The sequence below is a fragment of the Vulpes lagopus genome, chromosome 9 (assembly GCF_018345385.1).
Source record: "Vulpes lagopus strain Blue_001 chromosome 9, ASM1834538v1, whole genome shotgun sequence".
NCBI lineage: Eukaryota > Metazoa > Chordata > Mammalia > Carnivora > Canidae > Vulpes > Vulpes lagopus.
Genome location: NC_054832.1, coordinates 23,671,388 through 23,688,238, shown reverse-complemented (window position 1 = coordinate 23,688,238; position 16,851 = coordinate 23,671,388).

Here is a 16,851-nt window from a genome sequence, read left to right as displayed (position 1 = left end):
TCACTTAACAAATGACTGCTCAAATGCTTAAATTATGCCAGTATAGCACAAAAGAAAGGAATTGGTGATTATTGCATTGTCAGAATTTATAGTTAGCCGATTGGAATGATTCAGGAGCTCCTGTTTTGCCAGCACTGCAAGTATATTGTACTATGCTAAAATGAGGTGAAATAGTAAGAATAATGTTTGGGCTCATAAAGCTCTGCCATGTGCCAAAAATATATCATTCTACTTTTAGAATTCAAATGTTCATTGTATTTATGTAGTGTCTATTATGTAATAGTGGGTTTAAATTAAAAATTGGTGTGAATTTGTTTTTCTTTGTGATTCCAAGATAAAAAAGACTTATTACCAAGAGAATCTACATGGTTAGAATCTGAAGTAGCCAGATACCAATAAGAAATTTAAACCGAATACTGTGCATAGAATTGTGGTTTCAGAGTATTCACCAAGACACCAAGACATGGGATTTGATATTATATTTGAAAAGAACATAAACGGGACACCTGGGTGGCTCAGTGGTTGACCATCCGCCTTTGGCTCATGGTGTGATCCTAGGGTCCTCGGATTGAGTTCCAATCAAATCTCACATTAGGCTCCCCTCGGGGAGACTGCTTCTCCCTCTGCCTTTGTCTCTGCCTCTGTCTGTGTGTGTCTCATGAAAAAAAAAATAAAGTCTTTTTTAAAAAGAAAAGAAATAAAGATTTCAGATTGTTCTAAAGCTCATAAATGTCATTATGGCTTTACTGGATTCCTTTAAATTAAATACAGAAAATAAATGTAGGAAGCAAATTGATTGAAAATAGGCACTAGAATAAAATATTTTCAGGCATGACAAAAAGGAATTCTGAGTATTTTCAGCAATATTATTCTATGTTTATGTGTGTACAGACTGATGTATGAATGTGCTTTCATATCTACATGAATATATATTAAAAATCTCAGAGATGTTCATGGCTTCCACTGAATGAGCCATAGATGTCACAGTGCCAATCCCTTAGGACGCACTGTACACTTTTTCAAGATGGCTGCAATAACATATCCACTCTGTGGAATAGAATAGGTCTTTTTTTTAAAAGATTTATTTATTCATGAGAGACCCAGAGAGAGAGAGAGAGAGAGAGAAACACAGGCAGAGGGAAAAGCAGGTTCCTTGCAGAGTGCCTGATGCAGGACTCAGTCCCAGATCCCAGGATCATGCCCTGAGCTGAAGGCAGACACTCAACCACTGAGCCATCCAGTCGTCCCTAGAATAGATCTTAAAAATTAAAAGCTTAATAATAACAATTTTGTATTTATTTCACTGAGTATTTTAATATATGTATTCAAAAACACTAATATTAACTAGATTATTATGATTTTTTTATTTTGTAGCAATTTGACTCATTATTTCCTTGACTGTAAGCTCCACAAGAATGAAGGATCAATGGTGATTTTGTCCCATTTTTACCCTAGATCCTATATGTATATATATATATATATATATATATATATATATATATATATACACACACACACATATATATATAGTTAAAATACATATGAAAATTTAACAATTTTACCACTTTAAAGTGTACAATTCCAAGGCATTTAATACATTTACTATGGTCTGAAAAAGTATCACCAATATTTAATTCCAGAATATTTTCTTTTTTCTTTTAAATATTTTATTTATTTATTTGAGAGTGAGTGTGTGTGCACATGAACATAAGCATGAGTGAGGAGAAGGTTGGAAAGAGAGGGAGAAGCAGACACCCCACTTGGCAGGGAGCCCAAAGCAGTGATCCCAGGACCCTGGGATCATGACCTGAGCTAAAAGCAGATGCTTAACCATATGAGTCACCTATGTGTTCCTCCAGAATATTTTCATCATGTGACAAGGAAATGCTATTCTTATTAAGCAGTCACTCCCATTCCCCTCCTCCCCCAAGTCCCTGATACTAATTTGCTTTTTATCTCTATGAACTTATCTATTGTCTTTTTTCACTCAGCATACTTTCAATGTTGATATACTTTGTAGCATTTATCCATATTTCATTTATTTTAATGACTGAAATAACTTTATATTGCATGATTGAACCACATTTTATTTACTCATTTAGCATTTGTTAGACATGGCGATTATTGCCACCTTTCAGTTACTATGAATAGTGCTGTGACAGCCATTCATGTACAGGTTTTTGTTTGCATGTGTTTTTAACTCTTTAGGGGTAAAAAGAATTCTTGAGTCACGTGGTATCGATGTTTAATGTATTGTAAGTTCTAGTGATCTACCATACACAGAGTACCTGTCTTTTAATAGTAACATATCATGATCTTTAAAATACATGAAGAGGATAGATCTTATGTTAAGTGTCTTTTTTTCAACAAACCCAAACATACACAAAAGAACACAAGGAGGGTTGATGGATATGTTAATATCTTGCATACATCTTAAGGATGTATGCATATATCCAAAGTCATATATATATGTATATATATAAACATATATAAAGTGTGTACAATTTTGTATATCAACTATATCTCTGTAAAACTTTTTAAAAACACTAGTGAGGATGCAGCGATGCAGAAATGAAAACTTTCACAGATGTGAGAAAAAGTATACTTACAAATTGAGGTAAGTAGAAGAAAAGGTACATGATTTTAAGAAAGAATATTAGACATTTTTCCAAAAAAGACTTGCAGATGGCCGATAGGTATATGAAAAGATGCTCAACATCACTAACCATCAGGGAAATCCAAATCAAAACTAGGAGATATCATTTCACATTTGCTAGGATGACTATTATCAAAAAGCAAGAGATAGCAAGTGTCACTGAGGGTGTGAAGAAAAGGGAACTCTTCTATACTGTGTTAGAAACTTAAATTGGGGGATCCCTGGGTGGCGCAGCGGTTTGGCGCCTGCCTTTGGCCCGGGGCGCGATCCTGGAGACGCGGGATCGAATCCCACGTCGGGCTCCCGGTGCATGGAGCCTGCTTCTCCCTCTGCCTGTGTCTCTGCATCTCTCTCTCTCTGTGTGTGACTATCATAAATAAATAAAAATTAAAAAAAAAAGAAACTTAAATTGGTAGAGCCATTATGGAAAATGGGGTTTCCTCAAAAATTAAAAATAGAACTACCCTATGATCCACAAATCTCACTTCTGGTATATATCAAAAGATATAAAATTAACATCTTAAAGAGATACATGTACTTCCTTGTTCATTAAAGCCAGTATTTTTCACAATAACCATTTTATAGAAACAACCTAAGTATCCATCAACAGAGAATGGATAAAGAAATATGGTATATACATATATAATGGAAAATTATTCAGCCCATGTAAAAAAAGTAAATCCTGCTATTTGCAACAACACAGATGAACCTGGAAGACATTATGCTAGATATAATAAACTAAACACAGGAAGCAAAATATTGTACAATCTCATTTACATGTGGAGTCTAAAGTCAAACTCACATAAGCAGAGAGTAGAAGGCTGGGGAAAATAGGGAGATATTGGTCAAAGGTACAAACTTTCAGTTATAAGATCAATAAGATCTGAAGATCTAATGAACAGGACGGTGACTTAGTAGAAGGCTGGGGAAAATAGGGAGATATTGGTCAAAGGTACAAACTTTCAGTTATAAGATCAATAAGATCTGAAGATCTAATGAACAGGACGGTGACTTAGTTAATATTAGCATTTATTTGAAATTTGGTAAGAGGGTAGCTCTTAAACGTTCTCAACCACATGCAAAAAATCATCAGTGATGTGAGGTGATGGATGTGTTACTTAGCTTGATTATGGTAATCATTTTATAATGTATATGTATCGCAAACCATCACATTATATAACTTAAATAGCCACAATTATGTTTTATAATTATACACCAATAAAATTGGAAAAAATAAATAAATGCCTGATTAAAAATATTAGAAGTGAATCTGACTACATTAAGAGGATAGGAAAACAATTATATAAGGAATAGGTTTAAGCTAAAATAAGTGAAGCAAGGAGGCTGAAAGAAGAATTTTCTGGGCAGAGTCTACAACAAACCCTGTGCAGGGATCTGAAGAAGTAAAAGGAGGCCAGTAAATCTCAACTTCAGAAAAAACGTTGGAGGTTGGTATGAGATGTGGTTGGAGAGAGAAGAAAAGTCTAGGCATGTTATGAAGAACATGCTTGAGACACAGGCACATTTAAGATATTTATTCTCCATCCAATGAGGATATGACAGTTTCTGAAAGGTTTTAATTGTGAAGAGAGTAAAATCAATTTTGAGATTTTTAGAGACTATTCTAGTGATAACATGTAAGACGGAATATAAGAAGATAAAAATGGATGCAGTGAAATTAGTTAAGAATTTATTACATTACAAATAAAGAATTGTGTCTGTCTGAACTTACACCATAATAGCAGTGATAGCGGAAAATAAAATATGCACTACTTGGTGGTGTCTTGTAAATGGGGACTAAAGGAAAAAGAAGGGAAGCATCCAGGTAAAGATGCATAATTAAGTTATATTAGAGTTCAGAACAGAGATCTGAACTGCATATAAAAAGTTGGAAGCCTTTAAAATATGGATGATGACTGAAACCAAACATTTGATTAAGTGAATGTGGACCAAGGAAAGCATTAACAAACTTTTGTTTTTAATATTTAATTACCAGTTAGAGGAAAATGAACTACCAAGTGTGGTTGGAAAAGAATTATCAGATGAGTAGGAATAAAGCACACAGCACAAAGGAATACTAAAAATCACTGAGAATTAGGTTAGGCTGATTCTGAAATCAGTCCTTTGAATTTAGCAATGGCTCAGGTCATGATCTCAGGATTGTGAGATTGAGCCCATCAGGCTCCACACTTAACATGAAGTCTGCTTGAGATTCTCTCTCTCTCTCTCTCTCCCCCCTCCCATTCTCTCTCTCTCTCTCTCCGATGTAAATAAATAAAATCTTTTAAAAAATAAAAATAAGTTAAATATTTATATATATTTACACACATACACACACACATATATATATAATATATACATATTTTTTTTTCATATTGGTCCAGGCAGTACAAGTAAATTATCCTAATTTTTGGCAGGTTAACTATAAAGCTAAACATCCTCTTTAGAAATAAACCTTGTTAAATTTAAACAATGTTATTCTTAAAGTCTAAGTGGGAGGAATGTTTTATTTTTTAGAAGACTCAATCTTTAAGATATATTTAAAATCTTAAATGAAGAAAACCGTATTACAGTTATTATTAATTAAAAATGATGTAGCTGAAATGGTTACTTTCTCTAGGAAATAAAATTCTTCTATTAATAATTGCCAATATTATTAATACTTTGCTAACAGATAAAAGATCTTTGAAGCCAATAAATAAAAACTATAATGAAGCTCAAATTTAAAAAAGAGATGTGTACTTGAAAAGACCATCCAAATAAGCAGTAACAAGTTTTATGAATTACCCATTCTCCTGCCACCTTTTATAACCATATTTTTCATATTATAACACAAGGTTCAACATAATAATCTTATTTGGAAGGAAAATAGAAAAATTTCTTTTGTAAGTGAATAAAGCATTATCAGTATCAATTGATAACATTTTTTAGTGTTTAAGATATGTTTTCATAAGTACTAAACTATATCTGTGACAGGGATTTCTTAATATTAACACAATATCATGATAATAGATTATCCACTACCTACTTATAATAAATTTTTTCATTCCTCAAATTATCTAAAATGGGGTATTGATATGTTTTGGTCTAAAAGAATGACAAGAAAAGGATTCCTATACATAAAATTAAGACTGGGGTCAGTGAACTAATTATTTGCCCCAATGATGAGAAAATTTTGGAACCAGTGATTCCAGTCTCATAAATGTCACTGCATAGCACACAACAGGATATAATAGTACACTGCCAGATTTTCCTTTCTTCTTAGAAATGGATCTACATTACCATTAAATTAATTCAACACGTGTGGTATTCACTATATAATACACACTGTGTTGAATGCTATACAAAGTGAAGTTAGACATAGTTCTTGTTCTCAAAATTTCACAGCATGATATATTAAAAGTATTTCTGTGGGTCCATTGTCCTCTGAATCATCCATAGAAAATGGCCCCAATGCTCAACTGGAATTCCTTGCTAACCACTTAGTCATCTTAAAAGTGCTTAATGCTTATACTCATCGTTAAAATAATTATGTCAAGAATTACTACTTCCTGCCAAACTGTGGAAGGAGCCTTGGTGTCCATCGAAACAGAATGGATAAAGAAGATGTGGTCTATGTATACAATGGAATAGTCCTCAGCCATTAGAAACCACAAACACCCACCATTTGCTTCCACGTGGATGGAACTGGAGGGTATTATGCTGAGTGAAGTAAGTCAATCGGAGAAGGACAAACATTATATGGTCTCATTCAGTTGGGGAATATAAAAAATAGTAAAAGGGAATAAAGGAGAAAGGAGAAAAAATGAGTGGGAAATATCAAAGGGAGACAGAACAGGAAAGACTCCTAACTCTGGGAAACGAACTAGGGGTGGTAGAAAGGAATTGGGTGGGGGGTGGGGGTGACTGGATGATGGGCACTGAAGGGGGCACTTGATGGGATGAACACTGGGTGTTATTCTATATGTTGGCAAATTGAACACCAATAAAAAATAAATTTATAAAAAATAATAAATGACTTTATAAAAAAAAAAGACTACTTCCCACTATAAATAAGAAAATAGAGCTGGGGTGCTTGAGTGGCTTAGTCAATTGAATGACTGACTCTTGGTTTCTGTTCAGGTCTTGATCTCAGGGTTGTGAGATTGAGCCCCATACAGGCTCCTGCTGGATATTCTCTCCTTCTCTCTCTCTGTCCCTCCCCAACCACAGAAAGAAGAAAGAAAGAAAGAAAGAAGAAAGAAAGAAAGAAAGAAAGAAAGAAAGAAAGAAAGAAAGAAAGAAAAAGAAAGAAAGAAAGAAAGAAAAGGAAAGGAAGAAAGAAAAAAAAAAGTCTTTAAAACCAAAAAAGAAAATAAAATAGATCATTCAAGAGATTAAGAAAATTACCAAAAGGAAAAAAGCCAGTAAGGAGAGATCCAGGATTAAAAAACAGGTCTTACAATTCTATAATCTATGGTATGAATAATGTCATCAATTGTCAGCAAAATCAGTTACCTGTAAACTTAAGGATGCGTGTTATAAAACTATCTGTCACTATCTTTCCACCATCCCTCTCTAAACTAATCTTACTCCTTATCGATGTTCCTAGCCTAAAACCACTAATTTCAAATCCCAGCCAGGCCTCCTATTATCACACAATACTTGATCCAGGCAGGGATCAGAGTCAGCTGCACATAATTATTCATAAAATAAATTCAATTTAGTACAGCATTTCAGAAACCTAAAGACCTCAGGGCCACTTTGGTCTAGAGGCTATTCTCATTAGTATAGCAAAGTGTCTATGATCACAAAAGACCAGTAAGTCTCATAAAGCATTTAAAAAATATAGACTGTCTCCCTAAAATCCCTTATCTCCACTTGTAGCCATGGAGATTACAAAACAGAAATGGTATTGAATTTGCCTTGGACAGTCTGTTTATAGAGGGAAATTTTATTCAAGACCTGGAACTTCTCTTGGCACCTGACTGAGACGCTGAAATATTTCCCTTGTGCTCTGATCATGTCTGACACTTTACACATGGATGTTCACCCAGTCACACAAAGAGCCAGATCTCTCAGAAACCACTGGAATTCCTAAAACCATGTATGTGTTTACATGATAAATCCAGAGAGTCTGAATAGAAAAGGTCTCTTAACACAGACTAGTAAATCTACATGGGGCTGATTGAAATATTTTGTCAACTGAGCTTTTCCTATACATTTTTTCTACCCTTTCTATAGCAAAACAGAAAACCCAGGAATATTAATATCTGGGCAAAAAATCTTCAATATAGTTGTAAAATTAATATGGTGGGGAAAGCACAGAAAAATAGAGAGTGGGGAACATATGCTCAGTTGAGGCATCAAGTGACATCCCAAAACATGTTTTCAATATGATTCCTTGAGCAGCTTGAAAAATACTGCTGCAAGCTTTTTCATACCCATGAGATAAAAGTTCTGTTTGAGATACAGCATAATAGTATCTAGCAAAAACATCATGGTAGTATTGTTTTGACAGTGCCTTTGCTTAAACAATTATTCGTGCCCAAACAGGGATTTGATGTTCTCTCGGGTTTACTGAAAGCTAGGCTAATTAAAAGCATATATTAATTCAAGCCATATTACATATAAAATGTACTAAATATGTCTCTCACTCCTGAAGGAACACAATAAATTTAATCCTGTCTGTATCTGTGGGTGTGCTGCTCTGCAGTTATTCCGTAAATCTTAGAGGCAGTCTGCTGCTCATCTGTAATAGTAAATACCTCATTCACAAGGTTTTGCATTATGCATAGTCTGTCTCCTGAAGGCATTTCACACAACAGGAGCCATCTCTGATGAAAATAGTTAATCCTGAAAGCACAACAGTTCATAATAATATAGGGAATTTTAACTGTATGAGATATAAAAAATATTAACAAATTCCCAGTAGTTACACCCTCACTGATGCATTCATTTCTTTACTTTCCAGGGTCACTCTGGTTAATCCAGCCATTTAGATCAAAACATTGTACAGTAGCTGATGAATGAAATTTTCCATTAAAGATGCTATAGGAAATAAGAAATAATTAGGTGCTATTCCATTCACCATAGCAGCTGGTATAAAATAGTACACCAGCCTAAGAACATACTCAATTATAAAGGATAACTTTATTGTGTGCTCCTTAAAGTCATGAGTGTACTTCACAATATCCAAGAAGGTTAAAACCGACCAGATACAAATGAAGTTAGAAAAAACAAACATTACTTTTTGAGATTAAAGAGTATACATTGCTGGATGTCAGAAATATATGCAATCAGTTATCACAATGATGAGTTTATGAATCTTTCTTTGTCAAGGGAACATTGCATGCCAATTTAGTCTTCTCTTGGAATTTCCAATATTGATTTTATGACTGAGGGCACTGGTGATTTTATAAACCCCAAGTATAAATTCTGCCCCTGGATTTTTTTTTTTTTTTTAGATTTTATTTATTTATTCATGAGAGACACACAGAGAGAGGGAGAGGCAGAGACACAGGCAGAGGGAGAAACAGGCCCCATGCCTGACATGGGACTTGATCCTGGGCCTCCAGGATCACACCCTGGGCTGAAGGTGGCGCTAAACCGCTGAGCCGCTAAGGCTGCCCCTGCCCCTGGAATTTTATTTAAGCCTTCTGAAATTTGATCTAATTCCCTTCAATGACCAGTTTTCAGAATGTTTACCTTCTGAGTTTTAATCTTGATAATGATCTAATTTCATCACTCCAGATTCTTCCTAAACTTTCTTCTTTGTCATAGCTAGTTTGCTTCAACCAGTTATTATCAACCAGGGGCAGTCTTCCTCTCCAGGGGACATTTGACAATATCTGGATATCTTTTTTATTTACTATAATTGGGAGGATGCTACTGACATCTAGTGGATGGAGGCCAGGGATGCTATTAAATAGTCTACAATACACAGAACAACCTCTTACAACAAAGAATTATTCAGGGAAAAAAAAAGGCAATAATGCTGATGTTGAGAAACCCTGATCTAGATCATAATTTCCCCACTCCCTTGCCAAAATGGCTGCCAATTAGGAACATGTTTATAATAAGAATACAAAAAAGAAGAGATGGACAACACATATTCTATTATCCAGCAAACTGTGGGAAGTCAAAGTTTACAAGCAGACAAATTTTTCATTAACATACATAGAGATAAATATATAAATAAAAAATGTGTAGCTTCACAAAATTTCAAATGAAACACATCCAGGTAACTGTAACCCTAAAACAGAATGTTACCAAGACCCTAAAAATGTTCTAACTTTGAATATTCATCCCTGGACTCATTTCTGAGTTCTAAACTTACATATTTGACTACTTTTTGACATGATGCCCTTCTATCAGTTTCAGTGGAAAGTTATAGAATTTTTTTTTTTTTTAGCATCATGTCAAGTCAGAAAGGTTTCTTTTAAAAGTAAACTTAAGGATAGAGTTGAGAGAAAAGTAACATCAAGTTAAAACACTTGCACCACTTTAAAAAATATAATCACTAATATGCATTTAATCCATAGTTTTTGTGTCATCCGCACAAATTATATTGTAGGATGCAGATATATATGTAAATTATATATATATATATATATATATGATCAGAGCAATACACATTTATCTTTTTAATGAATATCCGATCTCTCTCCAAAAAATCTGTATGAATTCCCACTTTATTCTACAATGTATAATTTCCTCTATATTCACACTAGTCATAAGTGTTATCATTACATAATATTCCACAATACTATGACATGCAAACCATGCTTAATTATATCTATTGAATTTCAATGACAAGCTGTTAAGAAATATTCCAGTCATTTATAGTACATAATCCATTTATTTAAAACAAATACAAAGCACATATAGGTTTATATACTTTACCTAAGTATAAAGTTATAGAAGAATACATATCAACTTGCTGAAATCAGTTCCTGAAACAATCAGGGAAGAAAAGAAAAGTAGGCAGTGTGGGAGTAGAAATAACTCAACAAATGTAAGTAAAATGCTAAAAAATTCAGCAAAATATTGGTTGGTTAAAAAGAAATATTCCAACACAATACTGAATGAAACATTGATAGAAAGATCTAGAATTGTATTGGAATTCTCTTCTTAGACCCACTGGTTAAATATTGTTACAAGCTCCTTTGGGAAGAGAAATAGGAGGCTGATACCAAAAGCCACATTCTGCCTTATATATTTAGCTTTGTTTTAGTATCTGTTGTGCTGTGGAGTGTTCTTATTAAAATATGCACCATAAAAAAAATCCAGCTGCAATTTTGTAGTTTTAGTCTACAGAAATCACACAAACAGTGTCTCAGCTCTTTGAATCAATTATTCTTAGTAGGATTCATGTGGGCACACAAATGTAGGAAGAGATAATTGCAGTTCAGCAATTCCCTACATGATACTTTCACCAGCCACCAGCTGGAAGCTGGAAAGAAAAGGTTTTCTAGTCAGATCTGTTTGGGACCCCTGAATTAAACAAAGTTAAATATATTGATTTACTTTAGAGCTCTAATAGGCAATGTGTAATAAAATCCCCTAAGGGAGTAAAACTGAAAACTCTTAGCCCTGTTCGGAAGAGGTAGATATGTGGAGGTGTGTCTTGTGCTGACACAGCAAGATTTCAAGGTGTAGAATCAAATCATTAAAGCATTGAGATGTGCCTTGCTGAGAAACAGTATCATTGCCTTATAGGATGGTGTATGTTGTCTCTGGATACCGAAGGTTAGGGATATAACATCTAGTGGATTTGCTGTTCAGGTACCTCTGACCTGGCAAATGCTTCAATCCATATGGGCTACCAAGACCAGTGACCTAGATGTGCCAACTGGAGGAGTTAAGAGAGTCAACAGCTATTTACATCTCCCTGGAAACTTTTTCCTTATATTTACCTGTTTCTTCTTCATTAGTTGTTTCTAGAGCAAACTAAAATAAAGACAACAGATTTGGGAGCCCAACAGGGACATCTCAGATGTTTTAATATGCTATAGTGGATCACAAATTTCCAGGAAAGGGTGAATGTATGCAGCACCTTACACGATTTTGAACTGTCAAATTTGTTGAATCAGCCATACGTTTCAAGGACAAACAATCATAGAGCACACTTGGTAAAATGATGCCAAAATGTAGACAAAGAATGTATCAGAGTATTGCAGTAGCACAGGAGACCAATAAGAAAGCAGTCTTGATGTGACTGGAAAAATATTTGGAAGATAATCTTCATAGGACATACTGACTATTAATAGAAAGGGAGGAGTAGGAATAGAGTTTCTGTGTTTGGTTTGGAAAGTGCAAGTTCAGTAAAATAGTTCTTTTTGTTTTAAGATATTTTATTTATGCAATACTAAAGAATATTTCTGTTCTTTTTGCTCATTTTGAATGATTTCTTTGACAAATTATGATTCCACTTTTGAGCTTAGTTTAACATGGTCAAATGAAACTGAAAATTTTTACTTGCAGGGTAGTTAAAAATAAATTAAAACACCACACTTAACTATCATGTTTCCCTATTATTGTCATAAATTTTGTGTTATTTGAGACTATATAGTCATGTGTCAAGCCTGCCATTCAAATTTAAACACTTATTTCAGAGCTCTATCCCGTACATTAAAGCCATGCTTTTATTCTTTATAAAAAGCACTTAAATAAAAGGGTATTTTAATATGGAGTCTTTAATACATTTAAGCATTAGTAAATTCAGCTTATATGTGGAAGATTTGCTGGATGGAAGTTTGCTGAGAAATAGTGTTAGTGATAGGTTGAAGTTAAGTGCCATGACTGTATTTTCTAGAAGTTATTGGTATTACAAGATCATTGTGGTTATCAAAACCTATAGAAAACAAGTAAAGTAATCGTACAGCTGTATATTTTTTACCATGAATTTTAGCATGATGAATCTACTTTTATTTTAATCATGATACTTAAAAATGGTGTTTAGATGCCCATATTTGTGAGTCACTCTAAATATGAGTATAACAAGACTGAGACCTCAACATTAGCTCAGGCTTTTACTTCTTGGATTAAGAGCACATTCACAATGGAATTTAAGGTTGCAGGTGGTTAACACAAATCAGTCCTCAAAACCCAATATAATGAAAAACCATCAACAAAATTAAAAAGCAACCTACTGAATAGAAGATTTTTGCAAATCATATATCCAGTAAGGGACTGACATCCAAAATACATGAAGAACTTATACAACTCAGTATCAACAACAACAATAAAAATCCAAAAGGACAAAGAGAAGGATCTGAATAGACATTTTTCCAAAGAAGACACACAGATGGCCAACAGACACATGAAAAGATGCTGAACGTCATCAGTCATCAGAAATTTGCAAATAAAAACCACAATGTGATATTATTTCACACCTGTCAGAATGGCTAGTATCAAAAAGACAAAAACAAAACAAAAACAAACAAGTGTCGTTGGCAAGGATGTGGAGAAAAGCGAATCTTTGTGCATTATTGGTAATAGTGTAGATTGGTGCAGTCATTATGTAGAAGAGTGTGGAGGTTCCCCCCAACATTAAAAATAGAGCTACCATATGATCCAGCAAGTCCACTTCTGAGTATTTATCCGAAGGAAATGAAAACATTAATTCAAAAAACATATATGCACCCATATGTTTTTTCCAGCATTGTTTGCAATAGCCAAGATACGAAAGCCATTCAAGTGACCATTGATGGATGAATGGATAAAGAAGATATGATATATATACATACAAAGGAATATATGTCTAACTTATTTCATTTAGTGTATCAATGAAAGTATACACATGTCAAACAAACAAACAAATGAACCAACAAAACAAAACTCAAAGATGCAGATAACAAATTAGTGGTTGCCAGGAGAAGGGAGTTGGGTGTGGGCAAAATGGAAGAAAGGAGTCAAAAGGTATAAACTCCCAGTCATAAAATAAATAAATCATATGGATGTAATGTACTGCTTGGTGAATATAGTCAATAATATTATATTGCATATTATGTAACTTTATATGGTGATGGGGGAAACTAGATAATGTGGTGATCATCTTGCAGTGTATACAAATATCAAGACCTTATTTGTACTCCTGAAATTAATATAATGCCATATGTCAATTATATCTCAATTAAAAAAATGAAACTCTCCTACAATGTTCTAACTTACAATAGAAACTGTATCCCATGGAGAATTATTTTGACTGTTACAATAGCTAATCAGATCAGAACCACTGAGATAAATTATTCTTACTGGGGTTTTCTTGAAGCAGAAGGCACACATTACAGACCATTGATTGCCTTGATGTCTTTTGCCTACTAAAGAAGAATATTTTGCACTTCAAGAAGATTCGAACTCCTATGAGAGATATATGCATATCAATACAGTATCAAGATCAAATTCAAATCCCTATCAACATGAATACTTTTCAACATTTGTTATCACTGTCTTGTTAGTATTCCATTAAGTTAATTCATTTGTATAAGAAGTATTCATTGACTGAGAATTGTTTGCCTGGCGTTTTGAAGGATATTCATTGGTAAGTCCCTGACTTCTTAGAGCTCACTTCCTGAAGCCTGATTGGACAAATATCATATACTTTAAAAATAAATAAATAAATAAATAAATAAATAAATAAATAAATAAAGCATGAGCAGTGGAAATAAATATGTATGTATGTATATATGTTCATCTTATACTCCATATGTATATATATGGAAGATGAAAATATAGAGAAAACAAATGAATGGGAATGTTTTTTATTTTGTGTGATTATGGAAACTTTCTCAGAAGCTGTGATATTTAACTGAAATATAAAATATGAAGGAAGAATGGATGTTTCAGAGGGATAATTGAATTCCAGTATTTGAATTATGAAAGATTGCATATTTGAAAAATTCAAAGCAACTATGATAAGAGTACAGTGAGGTAGGAGAAATAGCACATGAGATGTTGAAGAAGAATGCTGGAATGTTCACAATTTTGCATTTTATACTTAGTGGAAGGGGAACATTTTGAGTGGTTTTTAAGCATGGGAATAACATGGGATGCCTGGGTGGCTTAGTGGTTGAGCGTCTGCCTTTGGCTCAGGGCATGATCCTGGGTTCCAGGATCGAGTCCCCCATCAGGCTTCCTGTGAGGTGCCTGCTTTTCCCTGTCTATGTCTCTGCTTCTCTCTCTGTGCCTCTCATGAATAAATAAATTAAAAATCTTAAAAAAAAATAATGGGAGTAAAATATCCAGACATATCTACATGGATCTTACTCACTGCCTTGGGGTATTGGAATATTAGAAGGTCAAATGATAAAATCCAGAAAAGCAAATGCTCTAATAAAAAAGCCAAAGGGGGCACCTGGGTGGCTCAGTCAGTTGAGCATCTGACTCTTGTTTTCGGCTCAGGTCATGATCTCAGGGTTGTGAGATCGGGCCCTATATCAGGCTCCAGGCTCAGTGTGGAATCTGCTTCAGATTACTTCTCCTTCTCTCTCTGCTCCTCCCACCCATGGGCTGTCTCTCTCTTTCCCCCTCTAAAATAAACAAATAAATCTTAAAAAAAAAAAAAGAGGCAAAAAACCTGAAAGATACTTTGCCAAGGAAGATATATGTTGACAAACACAGGAAAAGCCAATCAACAAATTGTAATAACAAAATGAAAATTAAAACCGTAATGAGGTACAGCTATCCACCTATTAGAAAGACTAAAATAAAATCTAAAAAAACAATACCTAATGTGGATAGGGTAGGTTTGACAAGGATGTCAAACAAAAGGAACTCTCATTCAGTAGCAATGGAATGCAATATTGTAAGCCACTTTCAAAAACAGATTGTCAAGGTTTTGTTGTTTTCATTTTTAAGTTGTGCATAGATTTACATAACACAGCAATCGTAAACCTAGGCATTCATCCAAATGAATTAAACATTTATGTTCAGGGCAGCCCTGGTGGCTCAGCAGTTTAGTGCCACCTTCAGCCCAGAGTGTGATCCTAGAGACCCAGGATCGAGTCCCATGTCGGGCTCCCTGCCTGGAGTCTACTGCTCCCTCTGCCTGTGTCTCTGCCTCTCTGTGAATGTGTGTGAGTCTCTCATTAATAAATAAATAAAATATTTTTTTAAATTATGTTTACACAAAAATGTGTACATGAAAGTTTGCAGTAGCTTTATTCATAATCACTAAAAACTAGAAGTAACCAAGATGTCTTTCAAAAGAGGAATGAAAACATGCACAGAATACAATGCCATTCATTGATGAAGAGGAATGAGCTATTGATTCATTCAACATCGATATATCTTAAATGCATTTTACTAAGTGAAAGCATCTGGACCCAAAAGTTTACACATTGCACGACCTTTTTTTTTTACATAGCATTCTACAAAAAAGCAAAACTATAGAATGGAAAGCAGATCACTGTTGCCAGGGATTGATAGGGTAGGTTGGCTATGAAGAGAACACACATGGGAACTTTTAGAATGATGACACTTGTCTGTATGGTGCTGAGGGGGTGGATCCATGCTAGTGTAAATTTATCAAAATCCAAAGGATTACACATCACAAAAGAGAATTCTGACCTCTAAAGAATAAATCCAAATTCATACATCATGCATATACAGACTAGCCCAGGAAGCAGCAGTGCAGAATGTGACCGCTGAATCTAACTCTTCAGTTGTGTGATACAACTTCATTGAAATAGGTGTTGTGCAGGGCTCACCTAAGAAACCCTGGAAAACAGTTTGACTGGGAACTGTAAGCATAAAGACAAAAGGAACTCTTCATGAAGATTAGTCCTAGGAGCTCCAGGAACAGTATATTTGAATACTTTTTATAAACTCTATTCAGTCAAAATATATATAATATTTTTCAATTTTAGTGAATTGTCTAGGCTAAATCTGATTTATCATGTTAACAGAGTTGAACTACCTTATTAATCTAATAGGTAGTTAAAATTTGTGTGCAGTATTATGCTTCAGTTTATTATGTGGTTGGAGATATGAGAGGTTAATACTATCTGTGGTGTTCAAGTAGACAGCAATGGAATGGAGAGGAAAGTAATCTACTGACACTCTTAGCACAAATATCAGAACTTGATAGACTACTGTTAATTCAAGAATTAATAAACAGAAAAATCCAATGTTTGGATCCAAAGGTATTCTGTGACTTGAAGACAGAAACTATACTAAAACTACAAAGCAAGATAAGTGTTGGATAAATATTT